Genomic DNA, 18,615 nt, shown 5'->3' with positions numbered 1-18,615 from the left:
GTTTCGGGCAAAGGTCCTTCATCAGGAATAAAGGCAGTGAGCCTGAAGCGTGGAGAGATAAGCTAGAGGAGGGTGGGGTGGGGAGAGAGTAGCATAGAGTACAATGGGTGAGTGGGGGAGGGGATGAAGGTGATAGGTCAGGGAGGAGAGGGTGGAGTGGATAGGTGGAAAAGGAGATAGGCAGGTAGGACAAGTCCGGACAAATCATGGGGACAGTGCTGAGCTGGACGTTTGAAACTAGGGTGAGGTGGGGGAAGGGGAAATGAGGAAACTGTTGAAGTCCACATTGATGCCCTGGGGTTGAAGTGTTCCGAGGCGGAAGATGAGGCGTTCTTCCTCCAGGTGTCTGGTGGTGAGGGAGCGGCGGTGAAGGAGGCCCAGGACCTCCATGTCCTCGGCAGAGTGGGAGGGGGAGTTGAAATGTTGGACCACGGGGCGGTGTGGTTGACTGGTGCGGGTGTCCCAGAGATGTTCCCTAAAGCGCTCTGCTAGGAGGCGCCCAGTCTCCCCAATGTAAAGGAGACCGCATCGGGAGCAACGGATACAATAAATGATATTAGTGGATGTGCAAGTAAAACTTTGATGAATGTGGAAGGCTTCTTTAGGGCCTTGGATAGAGGTGAGGGAGGAGGTGTGGGCGCAGGTTTTACAGTTCCTGCGGTGGCAGGGGAAAGTGCCAGGATTGGAGGGTGGGTTGTAGGGGGGCGTGGACCTGACCAGGTAGTAACGGAGGGAACGGTCTTTGCAGAAGGCGGAAAGGGGTGGGGAGGGAAATATATCCCTGGTAGTGGGGTCTGTTTGGAGATGGCGGAAATGTCGGCGGATGATTTGGTTTATGCGAAGGTTGGTAGGGTGGAAGGTGAGCACCAGGGGGTTCTGTCCTTGTTACAGTTGGAGGGGTGGGGTCTGAGGGCGGAGGTGCGGGATGTGGACGAGATGCGTTGGAGGGCATCTTTAACCACGTGGGAAGGGAAATTGCGGTCTCTAAAGAAGGAGGCCATCTGGTGTGTTCTGTGGTGGAACTGGTCCTCCTGGGAGCAGATACAGCGGAGGCGGAGGAATTGGGAATATGGGATGGCATTTTTGCAAGAGGTAGGGTGGGAAGAGGTGTAATCCAGGTAGCTGTGGGTGTCGGTGGGTTCGTAAAAAATGTCAGTGTCAAGTTGGTCGTCATTAATGGAGATGGAGAGGCCCAGGAAGGGGAAGTAGGTGTCAGAGATGGTCCAGGTAAATTTAAGGTCAGGGTGGAATGTGTTGGTGAAGTTGATGAATTGCTCAACCTCCTCGCGGGAGCATGAGGTGGCGCCAATGCAGTCATCAATGTAGCGGAGGAAGAGGTGGGGAGTGGTGCCGGGGTAATTATGGAAGATCAACTGCTCTACGTAGCCAACAAAGAGACAGGCATAGCTGGGGCCCATACGTGTGCCCATGGCTACCCCTTTGGTCTGGAGGAAGTGGAAGGATTCAAAGGAGAAATTGTTAAGGGTGAGGGCCAGTTCGGCCAAACGAATGAGAGTGTCAGTGGAAGGGTACTGTTGGGGATGTCTGGAGAGGAAAAAATGGAGGGCTTGGAGGCCCTGGTCATGGCGGATGGATTTGTAGAGGGATTGGATATCCATGGTAAAGTTGAGGCACGGGGATCACTCCATGATTTCGGATGTGGAGTAGGAGAGTCTTGATGTGGAGAGGTGTGTGGAACATAGGTCAGGAGAGAATTGGAATTGGAGAAAGTGACGATGCTGGAGATCCGAGTCGAGAATGTGGTGCTGGAAGAACACAGCAGGCCAGACAGTATGCTCCAGAAAGTTGGAATAGTCACATTTAGAAGTTAAAAAGGGGGTTTCAGCAGCCACACAGTGAAGTGAGGGAGGTGAAGGTAATAGAAAGGCAGTGATACAGGGATGGGAGTAGATGGTGAGAGGACAAAGGGTTATGTTAGGTCACCTCAAGGTCAGATTGGACACCAATGCTGCCTATGGTCTGATATAGCCTCAAGACAGTAATAACATACGATATATGATGATCGGCTGAGGACCCTGGGATTGTATAGAGTTTAGAAGGTTGAAGGAGATCTAATAGAAACTTACAAGATAATGCATAGTTTAGAAGGGCTGAACGCTGGGAAGTTGTTTCTGTTAGCTGGAGAGACTAGGACCCGTGGGCACAGCCTTAGAATTAGAGAGAATGGAATTTAGAATGGAAGTGAGGAGACATTTCTTCAGCCAGAGAGTGGTGGGCTGTGGAATTCATTGCCACGGAGCACAGTGGAGGCTGGGACGTTAAATGACTTCAAGGCAGAGATTGATAAAATCTTGATCTCACAAGGAATTAAGGGCTACAGGGAGAGTACAGGTAAGTGGCATTGAAATGCCCATCAGCCATGATTAAATGGCAGACTGGACTTGATGGGCCGAACGGCCTTGCTTCCACTCCTATGTCTTGTGGTCTTATATCACAATTACGATGCATTTAAGCTAAACAGCTCCAAGAACTAATATGGTGCATTATGTTAGCATCCGAGAGTTATATTTGGTTGGGTGGAGCCCTCAGCGAGGAATATTGCAGACCTGTGCATGACAATAAAGCTAACATAGTCCTTCCAGCTCATAGGGCTACTCTCCCATCAGAGACACACAACTGGTGGTAGCTGCTTAAGCTGAAGGTCATCACACCTCAGACAAGGGGTGAAGCTAAGAACAGTGGAGCTGCACAGTAACCTCAGCTGGTGCAGAAATGCAACCTGGACTGCTGGCATCACTCTGCATTGCAAACCAGCCACCCAGCCAACTGAGCTAACTGTCCTCTGACAGCACAGGCTGAGGAGTGTGTAAATCATCACAAGGACGTTCACCTGATGCATCACTGGTTTCTTGAGATTTGGAGATGCCGGTGTTGGACTGGGGTGGACAAAGTTAAAAGTCACACAGCACCAGATTGTAGTCCAACAGGTTTAATTGGAAACACTAGCTTTCGGAGCGCTGCTCCTTCATCAGGTGGTTGTCCTATAACCTGGTGTTGTGTGACTTTTATCTTGTGTCTGTGAACCAGTTCCCTGGCTGAGCAGCCCAGTTCTTCTGAACAGTCAGTAATCTGGTTTAACCTGTGACAGCTCTGAACGTATACGGGTGGCTGTTGCAACAGACTTTTTTTATTTCAAAAATATACTTTATTTATTTTAAAAAATATAGCTTATATATATATACATTGTCACAAACGCAGTTCGGTTCTGTCCACTAGCATATCAAGGAAACAGACAAGCATTGGAGTTTGACTCTATCCGAAAAAACCTCTCTCACTCATCCAATACTACATTTACAGAATGTAGAAGGGTCTGATAATTGAGCATTTAACTTCATGTAAAGTGCAGAGCAGACAGGTGCTACTTCTAAACAAAACTCTTCTAACATACAAAACTCTCTCTAACAAGCACATCTTGTGTCATCAAACCAGTGGGGTGTCTCTGACCTGTACCTTTGATAAAAACCTTTACAGACACTGCCTTGGGCACCAGTCTGGGGACAGAGGTGTTTTTTTAATTACAGCTTGGCTACCAAGGCTCAAAAGACAAAAGCAATACCAGCTCGAATGATCACAATGGAAGAAACGAGACTTGATGTGCATGGCCTCACGTTGGGAACAAGGAGATTAGTTTGTCTGCTTGGAACAACTGATAACAGAAGACAGTAACTGTTAGCAATGTCAGTTAGAAGACAGATAAGAGATAACCAGAAGTAATTTGTAAAGTTGAACGATGCGTAGAAGTAAACTCAAGTTTGCAACAAAGAAAATAACTGATAAGATGCTACATTGTGTTCACTTTCCCAACTACCCCTGAAACCTGGGCGCTAAATAAAGATCTGTGGAAGAAAATAATGGCCTTTGTTATGTGGATGTTAAGACATCTGCTTACAAATCCATCGATAGACCAATTACATGTAAATGTAATCTCACACAAGTAAGAGATGCCTTTGGCTTGGTTGTTTGGATAGAGTCAAATTCCAGTGTCTGTTTGTCTCATTGATAATGCTATTGCATAGGACCGTACTGTGTTTGTGATTATGTATATACATACATACATACATACATACATATATACATACATACATACATACATACATATATAAAGATATTTTTATGAATAAAGTAGGTTTTTGGAATTTAAAGAAAAGAAACAAGGAGGGACTTAAAATTTAAAAACACACAACACCAGATTATGGTCCAACAGGTTTATTTGGAAGTACTAGCTTTAAAATTGGAAGGGACTTAACATTGAAAGGGATAAAAAAGCTTAAAAAGCAACATCGAGAAAATGAAGTTTCAGCATTCCCACCACTGGGTCTGTACTGAAAAGAGAATGTTTCTAAAGGGGCACAGCAGAAAGAGAGGTCACCCTGGCTATATTTGGGTGACAATGTCACAGAGTGGCAGGAGGCAAGCTACAGAGGATGCGTGAGGAGAGTAGGCTAGGTAAAGACACCTTAATCCCACTCTCTTGTAAGATTTCTGACTTTGTCCATCCCAGGCACCACACGTCATCTCTTCCAAGAGAGAGATGGAAGCTTAACCTGAGGCTGACACAACACCAGGTTATAGTCCAACAGGTTTATTTGGAAGCACTAGCTTTTGGAGCGATGCTCCTTCACCAGGTGGTTATGGTTCAAAGTTTGTGAGAGGATTTGTAGCTCGGGTGCTCGTTGTTGTGGTTCTGTTCGCCGAGCTGGGAATTTGTGTTGCAAATGTTTCATCCCCTGTCTAGGTGACATCCTCAGTGCTTGGGAGCCTCCTGTGAAGCGCGTCTGTGATGTTTCCTCCGGCATTTGTAGTGGTTTGAATCTGCCGGAGGAAAGATCACAGAAGCGCTTCACAGGAGGCTCCCAAGCACTGAGGATGTCACCTAGACAGGGGACGAAGCGTCTGCAACACAAATTCCCAGCTCGGCGAACAGAACCACAAACAGGTGGTTATGGTTCTCCACAGCTACCTGATGAAGGAGCAGCGCTCCGAAAGCTGCTGCTTCCAAATAAACCTGTTGGACTATAACCTGGTGTTGTGTGATTTTTAACTTTGTACACCCCAGTCCAACACCAGCATCTCCAAATCATAAGCTGAGGATCATCACATCTCAGGTAAGGGACAAGGTAGCACTCAAAGCTGATGCAGTAATTGAACTCATGCTGTTGGAGGCACTCTTTACCCAGCCTACTGGGCTAACCAGTACTGTGAGTCTAGAGCCACCTGTCGACTAGAACACATAAGGACGCAGTCCCTGAAGTTTGTAAACTGAGGCAGATGGGTCTTTAAAACAGTCGATGGTCATGACATGGAGGCTAGTTTTTAATTTCAGAATTAGGAATTGAACTCAAGTTTCTCAGCTGCCAAGGTGAGATTTATACCCATGTCCTGGGACCATTAGCCAGGGCCTCTAGATTACTAAGGTAAAAACAATGACTGCAGATGCTGGAAAGCAAATACTGGATTAGTGGTGCTGGAAGAGCACAGCAGTTCAGGCAGCATCCAACGAGCAACGAAATCGACGTTTCGGGCAAAAGCCCTTAATCAGGAATAAAGCAAGCTTTATTCCTGATGAAGGGCTTTTGCCCGAAACGTCGATTTCGTTGCTCGTTGGATGCTGCCTGAACTGCTGTGCTCTTCCAACACCACTACTCTAGATTACTAAGACAAGTGATGTTAATTTATTTGTTAATTGGGCGCGGACTTTGCCCTGGAGAAAGGTGGCAGTGAGCTATCTTCTTGAGCTGTTGTGATCCGAGTGATATAGTGCTGTTAGGGAGGGAGGTCCAGGATTCTGACCCAGTGACACTCAGGGAACAATGATACAGTTCCAAGTCAGGATGATGTGTGACTTTGAGATTGTAATTTTGGAAGCCCAGTAGTGAGTTTATGCACAGGAAGATCTCACAAACAGCAACGCATTCACATGCTTTTACAACAATCAACGATAATTCCGTAACCACCATCATGGACACTAGCTTGTTCAGTCAGGTTTGTTGTAAGATTCAACACAGGTCCCAGGACATTGAGAGAGGTGTCCTGCATGCCTTCAACAATTTTTGATATCAATGTGTGCATGAATGTGATCTAGTGGTGGCCTTATGACAGAAACAAGGAGATATATGAACCCAATTCAGTGTGCTTGTTTGGTAACAGACATAGTAACAGCTCATAGTCCTGTTGTGTGATGCAGGCACTAGGTAGGTTCATGACAGTAAAAGGAAGATAAGGCTAATCTTGCTGTTTTATACCTTCATGGGATATGGGCAACACTTGCTTAGCCAGTATTTGTTGCTCAGAGGCAGTTAGGAATCAACCACATGGCTGTGGGTCTGGAGTCACATGTCGGCCAGACCAGGTAAGGATAGCAGTTTCCTTCCCGAAAGGGCATGAGTGAACCAGATGGGAATTTTCCAACAATTGACATTTGTTTCATGGCCATCTTTAGACTCTTACTTCCAGATTTTTATTGGATTCAAATTCCACCATCTGCCATGGTGGGATTTGAACCTGGGTCCTCAGAACACGATCTGGGCCTCGGGATTAACAGTCTAGTGATCATACCACGATTGCCTTCCCGTTCCGTTATGTCCCATGGTCAGTACGTCAGTGTACATTTAAGACTAATGCTAATAATATCAGTGTATCACAGCACGAAGTTACAAATGTCTCATTACTCCATCTTACCGCTGATCACGTGAAGCATGACACTCTTCTGGAAGCCTGGTGCTCAGTCCTAACCGCACAGTTTGATATGAGCTCAGTGGCTGAGGAATATAATGTTTGCCCATAATAGTTAGTTGCAGTAAATGTCCACTGGATTCTTCAGTACCATGATATCCACCTCCAGGAGGGATAACATAATCTTAGCCACACATTGGGTAAGGAATTCTGATTCAAAACGTTTGACCAACAGAATCTTTCAGAGAAGTGTTAATAATGCAGACTAAGTACCCTGCCTTTAGATTTTCTTTCTATCCACCTCGGTCTCATTCTCATCCCCTCTCTCCCGATGGAGGGAAAGCTATGAAGGTTCAACAAAATGGTTCCTGACAAACAGAGAGAGACCGTTTAGGACTCCATTCACAGGATTTTAGACGGATGAGCAGACGATTGCACAGAAATTTATAAAACTTAAACAGGACTACAGGGTAAACATAGTTCTTAGGGCAAACAAAAAATTAAAAGGGTAGGGGAACCAAGTGGGAATAAAGGGAACAAGTTGGATGATCAACCATGTTCATATTGAAGGGTGGAGCAGTCTCGAAGGGCTGAATGGCCTCCTCCTGCTCCTAGTTTCTGCGATTCTGTGAGGGACAGTCACACCAAAATGGTGCAAAGAGTATTGATATGCAGAGGGATCTGGCTGTGCAGGTTCACAGATCACTGAAGGTATCAGTGCAGGTAGATGAGGTCATAAAAAAGCTTGCTTTCATTGGAAGGGGAAGTATAAGGATAGACAAGTTATGCTGCATACAACTTTAGTTAGGCCACACTTGGAATATTGCCACAGTTCTGGTCACCGCACTACTAGATGGATGTGGATGCTTTGGAGAGGGTACAGAAAGGATTTAGCAGGATGTCACCTGGTATGGGGGATTTTAGCTGTGAAGAAAGGTTGAATAGACTGGGGTTTGTATCCACCGGGATGCAGAAGGTTGAGTGGTGACCTGATAGACGTTTATAAGCTTCTGAATGGCATGGATAGAGTGGAAGGTATGAGGCTTTATTTCCCAGGGTGGAAGGGTCAGTTACTAGGGGACACAAGTTCAAAATGTGTTGGGGAAGTTTCAAAGAGATGTGCGAGGCTAGTTTTTCACACAAACGGTGGTGAGTGCCTGGAACGTGCTGCCAGAGGAAGTGGTGGAAGCAGACACAAGAACAGCATTCAAGATAGGAAGGGAATAGAGGGATGTGGATCCTGTAAGTGAAGACAGTTTTAATATGAAAGGGCAAAATGTGTCAGCGCAGGCTAGGAGGGCTGAAGGGCCTGTTCCTGTGTTGTCATAGTCATAGAGTCATAGAGATGTACAGTACGGAAACAGACTCTTTGGTCCAAATCGTCCATGCCAACCAGATATCCTAAATTAATCTAGTCCCACCTGCCAGCACTTAAGTCACATCCCTCTGCACCCTTCCTATTCATAAACCCATCCAAATGCCTTTTAAATGCTGCAATTGTACCAGCCTCCACCACTTCCTCTGGCAGCTCATTCCATACATGCACCACCCTCTGCATGAAAAAGTTGCCCCGTAAGTCTCTGTTATATCTTTTCCCTCTCACCCTAAACCTATGTGCCCTCTAGTTCTGGGAACCCCAACCTTGTCTATTTACCCTATTCATGCCCCTCATGATTTTATAAACCTCTATAAGGTCACCCCTCAGCCTCCAGTGCTCCAGGGAAAACAGCCCCAGCCTATTCAGCCTCTCCCTATGGCTCAAACCCTCCAACCCTGGCAACACACTTGGGGGGGCATGGTGGGTCAGTCGTTAGCACTGCTGCCTCACAGCACCAGGGTCCCAGGTTCAATTCCAGCCTCGGGTGACTGTCTGTGTGGAGTTTGTACGTTCTCTCCGTGTCTGTGTAAGTTTGCTCTGGTTTCCTCCCACAGTCCAAAGATGAGTTGGTCATGCTAAAATTGCCCATGGTGTCAGGTGCATTAGTCAGAGGGAAATGGGTCTGGGTGGGTTACTCTCTGCGATTCGGTGTGAACTTGCTGGGCCCAAGGGCCTGTTTCCACACTGTTGGGAATCTAATCTAATCTTTTCTGAACCCTTTCAAGTTTCACAACATTTTTTTGATAGGAAGGAGACCAGAATGGCACGCAATATTCCAAAAGTGGCCTAACCAACGTCCTGTACAGCCACAACATGACCTCCCAACTCCTGAACTCAATACTCTGACCAATAAAGGAAAGCATACCAAACGCCTTCTTCACTATCCTATCAAGGAGCTATGAACCTGCACTTTCAAGGAGCTATGAACCTGCACTCCAAGGTCTCTTTGTTCAGCAACACTCCCCAGGACCTTACTATTAAGTGGATAAGTCCTGCTAAGATTTGTTTTCCCAAAATGCAGCACCTTGCATTTATCTAAATTAAACTCCATCTGCCACTTCTCAACCCATTGGCCCATCTGGACCAGATCCCGTTGTAATCTGAGGGAACCTTCTTTGCTGTCGACTACACCTCCAATTTTGGTGTCATCTGCAAACTTACTAACTGTACCTGTTACGCTCACATCCAAATCGTGTGTGTTGTTCTTTGTTCTTTATGTGACAACGGAAAGCTTGAGGCTGCATGTTGAGAGATGCACTGACCATTTGAGTAGATCCTGAATTAGAAAAAGCCACTGACGCCCATAGTACTTCCAGGAATTTTGTTTAAAACCCCTCGGACTTTATGCACCAGAGAACGATCGATGTGGAACGTAAATGTAAATTGGAAATAGACCTGATTTGAAGATGGCGGCGTTGGACTGGGGTGTACAAAGTTAAAAATCACACCACACCAGGCTATAGTCCAACAGGTTTATTTGGAAGCGCACTAGCTTTTGGAGCACTGCTCCTTCATCTGGTGATTGTGGAGGACACCATTGTAAGGCACCGAATTTATAATGTTCAGACTAATTCTAGTCTAAAAAGGGAGTTAACAGAGTCTTACATGGATTCATGCAGTTTTTGAGCAAAGTACAATGTAACTCTGCAAGTACAAATTCACCCCACAAACTTATATGTATATGTGTGCATGTGTGTGTGGGCGTCTATCTGTCTGTCTGGGGTGGGGGGTTGTGAGTGTGAGAGAGATTGTATATGTGTTTGTATGTGAGTGTAGAGTGTCTTAAGTTTGTGAGGGAGTGCATGTATGAGTGTGGTAGTGTGTGTCTGTATGTGTGTGTGTGTGTGTGTGTGTGGTCTGGGGTGGGGGTGTTGTGAGTGTCTGAGAAAATGTGTATATGTGTGTGTGTGAGTTTAGAGTGGTCTAAGTCTGTGAGAGGATGCATATGTGAGTGTGGGAGTGTGTGTGTGTCTGTAGGGTTGTGTGTGTGTCTGTGTGCATGTCTGTGTATATGTGTATCCGTGTGCACGTGTGTGTATAGGAGTGCCTGTGTGTGTGTATGTGTAGGAGTGTCTCTGTGTGTGTATAGTGCAATGGTGGTCACCTATATTGTGACATGAACCCAAGGTCCTGGTTGAGGCCCTCCCTATGGGTACCGAACTTAGCTATCAGCCTCTGCTCGGCCACTTTTCGCTGCTGCCTGTCCCAAAGTCCACCTTGGAGGATAGTCACCCGAAGGCCCGAGGTTGAATGTCCCCAACTGGGAGGGAACCCTCCTGTCTGTTGATTGTGCGGTGCCCATTCATCCGTTGTCGTAGCCTTTGCTCGGTTTCCCCAATGTACCATGCCTCAGGGCATCCTCCCCTGCAATGTATGAGATAGACAACGTTGGCTGAGTCACATGAGTACCTGTCGCGTACATGGTGGGAGGTGTCCCCACGCGTAACAGTGGTATCTATGTCCACACTCTGACACATCTTGCAGCGCCTACCGTGACAGGGTTGTATGGAGTTATCCTGAGAGCCGGGCAGCTTGCTATGAACAATGATCTGTTTGAGATTTGGTGGTTGTTTAAAGGCAAACAGTGGAGGTATGGGAAAGGTGTTGGTGAGGTGTTCACTCTCATTGATACTGTGTTGCAGGTCACGAAGAACATGGCGTAATTTTTCAGCCCCTGGGAAGTACTGAACAGCGACGGGAACCCTGTCAGTTGCAGCTCACGTCTGTCTCCTGAGGAGGTCATTATGGTTCCTTGCTGTGGCACGTCAGAACTGGTGCTCGATGAGTTGAGCATCATACCCATTTTTATGAGGGCATCCCTGAGTATTTCCAGGTGCCCGTCACGTTCCTCCTCATCTGAGCAGATCTGCTGTATGCGTAGGGCTTGTCCATAGGAGATGGCTGTTTTAATATGTTTTGGGTGGAAGGTGGAGAAGTGTAGCATTGTGAGGTTGTCTGTGGATTTGCGGGAGAGGGAGGTGCTGAGGTGACCATTCTTGATAGAGATGCATGTGTCCAAGAGTGAGACAGTTAGTCGAGAGTAGTCCATGGTGAGTTTGATGGTGGGATGAAACTTGTTGATGTCACTGTGTAGTTGTTTCAGTGACTCTTTGCCACAGGTCCAGAGGAAGGAAATGTCATCAATGTACTTTGTGTAGTGTTGGTTGGAGGACCTGCGTAGAGAAGAAGTCTTTTTCAAACCTATGCATGAAAATATTGGCATATCGGGGTGCAAATTTGGTCCCCGTGACTGTTCCATGTGTCTGGATGAAGAAGTGGTTGTCTAAGGTGAAGACGTTGTGATCAAGGATAAAGCAGACGAGTTGTAGGATGGTGTTTGGAGACTGGCAGTTGTTGGTGGTTGAGTACTGAGGCTGTTGCCGCGATGCCAACATTGTGGGGGATGCTGGTGTAGAGTGCGGAAACGTCCATTGTGACAAGGAATGTTCCCAATTCGACTGGTCTGTGGGTGCTGAGTTTCTGTAAGAAATCTGTAGTGTCGCAACAGAAGCTGTGGATCTCCTGTACAATATGTTTCAAGATACCTTTGACATAGCCGGAGAGATTCTCACACAGGGTCCCATTGCCCAATACAATGGGACGTCCTGGTGTATTGGTTTTGTGTACCTTTGGAAGACAGTAGAAGTCACCAACACAAGAAGTACGTGGGATAAGGGAGTGTAGGCAACTCTGAAGGACTGGATCCAAAGTCCTGATCAGTGTGTTTAATTCATGGGTGTGTTCTTTGGTCGGATCAGCTGGTAGTTGCCTGTAGTATCCTGGTTGTTTAGCTGTCGGTACACTTCCTTGCAGTAATCTGCTCTATTCTGAATGACAATGGCTCCTCCTTTATCTGCTGGTTTGATGACAATGTTGTGATTTGTTTTGAGAGCGTGGATGGCATTATGTTGTGAACGGGTGATGTTTTGCTCTACCTTGTAGGTGCGGCTGATGAATCTGGCATTTATATATTTCCTGACGGTTTGAGCATCCATGTCAAGCCCAGGGCAGTGGCCCTCCGGTGGGCTCCAAGTTGACTGTCGGCCCTCTACAGATCCGTGATGACTGTTCCAGTTCATCAGTGGGCTCGTTGGGATCACTGCTGGCATCTTGAAAGAATTCCCGGAGTTTTATTCGTCTGATGAACTCCTCCGTGTCTGCTGCAAGAACCAACGGGTCCATTTTGGTGGTGGGGCAGAAGTTGGGACCCATGCTCAGGACTTCAATCTCTTCCAGTCGAAGGGTGTGGTCCAATATGTTGATAATAGACTTCCCCGCAGTGATAATGTTGTCTACTGTGGTGCCAGGGCGGGCTTTGCTATTACTGGTGAGAATGCCAAGCTTCTCCAGTTTTTTGTTCTTGGCGTGCATGTACGTGGTGTAGTTTTGTCGCCTTGTCTGTTTGGCACTGTCACATAATTGTACTGATGTATCCTGAGTGCAGGCTGAGAGTGTGGACTCCATTTGAATTTCCAGGTTGTGGCGTCTGCTGTAGAGTTGGTGCAGGAGATGATTGAGGAGTTTGCGAGAGGTGCGGTGGCAATGTCTCTCTGCCTAGTCTGTGTTGTAGGGGTCGACTTGAGTGGGTTCGTGATCTATAATCTTTTTTGGATCTTTCCTGCTTGCCTGCATTTCTGTAGAAACTTGATGTCTGTGTTGATTGTGCGATCTTCTCGGAGATCCTCTCCACTTTAAGCCGGCAGTTAGTGGTGTCTATAGTAGTCATGATTTGGAGGTGCTGGTGTTGGACTGGGTCGGACAAAGTTAAAAATCACACAAATCCAGGTTATAGTCCAACAGATTTAGTTGGAAGCACTAGCTTTCGGAGCAACGCTCCTTTATCAGGTGGTATCATTGTAACTGCACTGCACTGAAGCCTCTCAGAGTGGCATGTACTGTGTTGACAAAAATTAAACTGGATTGCACCTTATGTAATGTCAAATTCGGCAAGTTATGCGATATTCTTAGACAACTCTTATGAATAAAGTGCATTGTTTGAAACTAAGGTGGCTGTTGAGAGGACTGCACATTTGCCAACTAATACACTGATGTAATATTAACGTATATTTACTTGTAACCTCCGTGTTGCAAGACAATGTTTGCAATTAGTGTCTAGGGGGCTGTTAATGTCTTTGAAAGAGCACGAAGAGCATATATGGAGCCGATGGTGGTAAACTGGCACCCTCCGATGGTGAAGGGAGATTACTACACAGCGTTGGGCAGTAATCGAGACACCTTCAGGCCAAATAGAGAAGGACCACAGGGAGGGAGTGAAATGGATTAAAGGGTGAGTTGGTGGATCACAGTTAGACCTGAGTGCGACCCAGTGAAATTTATACAGGCTATTGTAGGCTGACTAAGAAACAATGTTGTAACAATTCACCTCAGAAATCCTGCATTATGGAAAGATTGGATCCTGCTCTTAACTAGTGACTGGAAATTCCTTCCAGATATTTCTGATGACAATAGATTAGATTATGATTAGATTACTTACAGTGTGGAAACAGGCCCTTCGGCCCAACAAGTCCACACCGCCCCGCCGAAGCGTAACCCACCCATACCCCTACATCTACATCTACCCCTTACCTAACACTACGGGCAATTGACCATGGCCAATTCACCTGACCTGCACATCTTTGGACTGTGGGAGGAAACCGGAGCACCCGGAGGAAACCCACGCAGACACAGGGAGAATGTGCAAACTCCACACAGACAGTCGCCTCAGGCTGGAATTGAACCTGGGACCCTGGTGCTGTGAGGCAGCAATGCTAACCACTGAGCCACCGTGCTACCCCATGAAAAGGTTTTTTTCATAACTCCTCCCTAATTCTTGTACTAAATCATTTGTAATCTATGTCCTCTGGTTAGTCACCCCTCCACTGAGATGTGGCGATGCCGGTGTTGAACAGGGGTGGAGAAAGTCAGAAGTCACACGACACCAGGTTAGAGTCTGCCAGGTTTATTTGAAATTGCAAGCTTTCGGAACGCTGCCCCTTCAACATATGCTCTGCCAAAAATTACACTGGATTGCACCTTAGGTAATGTCAAACTCGACATGTTATGCAATGTTCTTAGACAACTTTTATGAATAAAGTGTATGTTTGAAATTAAAGTAGCTGTTGAGAAGATTGCACATTTGCCAATTAATGCACTCATTTCCTGGTATATTTACTGGTAGCCTCTGTGTTGCAAGACAATGTTTGCGATTAGTTCCAAATTGTTCTGCACCTCGTGAAGGGACAGCACTTGGAAAGCTTGCGATTTCAAACCAAGTTAACTTTGTCCACCCCAGTCCAACTCCAGCACGTCCAAATCAGGACTATAACCTGGTGTCATGTGACCTCTGACTTTCTCCATTGAGAGGAGTTGGTGCTTCCTGTCCACTCTATGCAGTCCCCTTTTGATCTGAAACATCTGAGATAACACTCACTTTCAGACTCCTCTCATCCAATGAGAATTGATGCACTGACGCCTGGGAAGCTGTTAGCAAAGAGGGAGGGAGGTATAGTCAGGAATGCATCCTTGGGCATCTAAACAGTGTCACAAATCTTGAGAGTAATGATCAATTGTGAGAACTTCTGGCTTAGCCTCCATTTTGATATTGGAACTGCAGTTTGACTTGGAACAATGTCACAGTTCCTTACACTGTCTCTGGGTCGAAATCCAGGAACTCCTTTTCTAACATCATCATGTGTTTCCCTAAATCCCAGGAACTACAACGGTTCGAGAAAGCAGCTCTCCACCACCTTCTTCGCCGGCAATTAAATGCTGGGATCAGTCAGCAATACCCTGCCCATCCATTAATGGAATTTGTAAAAATCTCTAATTAATGTCACAGGGATGAATCTGAACAGAAGTGTTTCTCCTATCAGAGAGTTTTGCTTTTTGTGTAACACAGAGGAAGGTGGATGCACTCGCTCTTGTTACTGAATTAAATGAAGCATTGATTTTCGACTTGCCAATGATGATCCAACAGCCCATTAGTGGCTGAGGGAGGAAGTTTAACTTCAATTCACTGATCATAGAATCCCTCCAGTGTGGAAACAGGCCATACGGCCCAACAAGTCCACACCGACCCTCGGAAGAGTATCCCACCCAAACCCATTCCCCTGTTACTCTACATTTATCCCTGACTAATGCACCTAACCTATAGATCCCTGAGCACTATGGGTATTTTAGCATGGCCAATCCACCTAACCTGCACATCTTTGGATTATGGGAGGAAACCCACACAGACACTGGGGTTATGTTCAAACTCCACACAGACAGTTGCCCGAGGCTGGAATCAAACCCAGGTCCCTGGAGCTGTGAGACAGCAGTGCTAACCATTGAACCACCAGGCCACCCTTCATGTTAGTCTCTGAATGTCCTTTATGATCTGCGTCAACCTCGCTCAGCTGAGAACCAGCATCTCCAACAATGCAGCAACGCCTTCGCCACTGTATTGAAATGCCAGCTCAGACTCAAGTCCAGCAACATGGGCATGAATAAGTGATGCCAACCCTCCAGGATTTGTCTGGAGTCTCCAGGACAATACACTGCCTGTAAGTATGGTGGAGGCAGGTTCAACTGAGCCATTTAAGATGGCATTGGATGATTATTTGGATAGAAATCGAGGGCAGGGAGAGAACGCAGGAGGTTGACAATAGGCTATGCTGATTTGAAGAGCCAGTGCAGAAGTGGGAATGTCAGCCTAAGCATGATTGTTCTCTCAAAGAACCAGAACAGATAGGATAGGCCAAATGGCCTCCTTTCGCCATAAGTTTGCAAGGTGGTGATAACCTCACTGGGCTAATATCCCAGAGCCCTAGGCTCGTGTTATAGAGTCACAGAGTCTTAGAGATGTACAGCATGGAAACGGACCCTTTGGTCCAACTCGTCCATGCCAACCAGATATCCTCAATGAATCTAGTTCCATTTGCCAGCACTTGGCCCATATCCCTCTCAATCTTTCTTATTCCTATACCCATCCAGATGTCTTTTAAATGTTGGAATTGTACAAGCGTCCACCACTTCCTCTGGCAGCTCATTCCATACACACACACCACCCTCTTTGTGAAAACGTCACCCCTTAGGTTCCTATTATACCTTTCCCCTCTCACCTTAAACCTATGCCCTCTAGTTCCTGACTCCCCTACCCTGTGGAAAAGATCCAGGCTATTCAACCTATTCATGTCCCTCATGATTTTATAAACCTCTATAATGTCATCCCTCAGCCTCCGAAGCTACAGGGAAAAAAATCCCCAGCCTATTCAACTCTGGAGCTCAGACCTGGCAACATCCTTGTAAATCTTTCCTGAACCCTTCCAAGTTTAACAACATCTTTCCTCTGGCCAGGAGACCCAAATTGAACACAGTGTTCCAAAAGTGGCCTAACCAATGTCCTGTACAGCTGCGACATGACCTCCCAACTCCTCTACTCAATGCAATGACCAAAGAGGACATAGATTCAAATCCCTCCATGGCAGACAGTGAATTGAATGAAAATCCAGAATTAAAGAGCTGCGTAACCATTGTAAAACACCAAGCGCTTTACTAATGTCCTTTAGGAAAGACAATCTGCTATAATTTTCCCATGTGCCTGGTGCCCTTGTCCTTCTAGGTGATGGAAGTTTTGGGTTTGGAAGGTGCTGTCTGAGGACCTTTGGTGAATTGTTGCAGCCCATCTTGTAGATCGGACATGCTGCTGTTCCTGAGTTATTTTTATTCACTCATGGGATTTGGGCATTGCTTGCATTTGTTGCCCATGCCAAGTTGCCCCTGAACTGCTGCAGTCCATGTGCTGTAGGTAGACCCACAATGCTCTGAGGGAGCGATTTCCAGGATTTTAACCTAGTAACACTGAAGGAAAGATGATATATTTCCAAGTCAGGATGGTGAGGGGCTTGGAGGAGAACTTGAAGGTGTGTGGTGTTCCCATGTATCTGCCGCCCGTGTCCTTCTGGATGGAAGCGGTTATGGGATTTGAAAGGAGCTGTCCGAGGATCTTTGATGAATTTCTGCAGTACATTTTGTTGACAGTACACACTGCTGCTACTGAGCTTTGGTGATAAGAGGAATGAATGTGAAAAGAAATGGAAGGGTCATTAATCAAGAGGCGAAAGTGAGGACTGCAGATGCTAGAGATTAAAGTCTAGATTAGAGAGTTGCTGGAAAAGCACAGCAGGTCAGGCAGCATCCGAGGAACAGGAAAATCAACATTTGAGGCAAAAGTACTTCATCAGGGCCTGAAACATCGATTTTCCTGTTCCTCGGATGCTGCCTGATCTGTTGTGCTTTTCCAGCAGCACACTTTTGACAGTAATCAAGAGGGCTGCTTTATCCGGGATGATGTTGTGTTTCTGAACTTTCACACATCCACACAAATGAAGAGTATTCCAATGCACCTCTGACTTTGTGAAACTTGAAAGGGTTCAGAAAAGATTTACCAGGATGTTGCCAGGGTTGGAGGATTTGAGCTATAGGGAGAGGCTGAACAGGCTGGAGATATTTTCCCTGGAGCGTCAGAGGCTGAGGGGTGACCTTATAGAGGTTTAAAAAATCATGAGGAGCATGGAGTTAAAAATCACACAACACCAGGTTATAGTCCAACAGGTTTAATTGGAAGCACTAGCTTTCGGAGCGACGCTCCTTCATCAGGCGATTATGACAATCACCTGATGAAGGAGCGTCTCTCCGAAAGCTAGTGCTTCCAATTAAACCTGTTGGACTATAACCTGGTGTGGTGTGATTTTTAACTTTGTCCACCCCAGTCCAACACCAGGACCTCCAAATCATGAGGGGCATGGATAGGATAAATAGACAAAGTCTTTTCCCTGGGGTAGGGGAGTCCAGAACTAGAGGGCATAGGTTTAGGGTGGGAGGGGAAAGATATAAAAGAGACCTACGGGGCAACGTTTTCACACAGAGAGTGGTATGTGTATGGAATGAGCTGCCAGAGGAAGTGGTGGAGGCTGGTACAATTACAACATTTAAAAGGCATCTGGATGGGTATATGAATAGGAAGGGTTTGGAGGGATATGGGCCGGGTGCTGGCAGGTGGGACTAGATTGGGTTGGGATATCTGGTCGGCATGGACGGGTTGGACCAAAGGGTTTATTTCCGTGCTATACATCTCTATGATTGCATGACTCTATGATTCTATGACTTTATGACTCTTTGACTCTATGACTTGAGGGAACAAAGATTGCTCTCTTTTCCTGATTTGGCTTACAGACCCACAACTGCCTCTGAAATAGGCGAGACAGCCAATCATTTAAGGGCAACTAGGGATGGGCGACTCATTCTGGCTTGGCCAGTGATGCCAACAGGCCATACAAGAGTAACCGAAAAATCCCAGCAACTTTGCAATTTAATGTGGGGGATGTTTTCTGAACATTGTGTAAATTATAAAATGATAAAAGCACAAATGCATTGAAGAATAGAATGTTAACAAACAGCAAATCCGATGCCATGGGTGAAATATTACAACCAGAGTATAAATTTTGGGGGAATATTCATCTTCAATATATTATAAAAGCAACAACAGACTTGAGTGCTTTGAA

Source organism: Chiloscyllium punctatum, chromosome 18 (genome assembly GCF_047496795.1).
Source record: "Chiloscyllium punctatum isolate Juve2018m chromosome 18, sChiPun1.3, whole genome shotgun sequence".
Classification (NCBI taxonomy): domain Eukaryota; kingdom Metazoa; phylum Chordata; class Chondrichthyes; order Orectolobiformes; family Hemiscylliidae; genus Chiloscyllium; species Chiloscyllium punctatum.
This window is presented reverse-complemented; position numbering follows the sequence as displayed.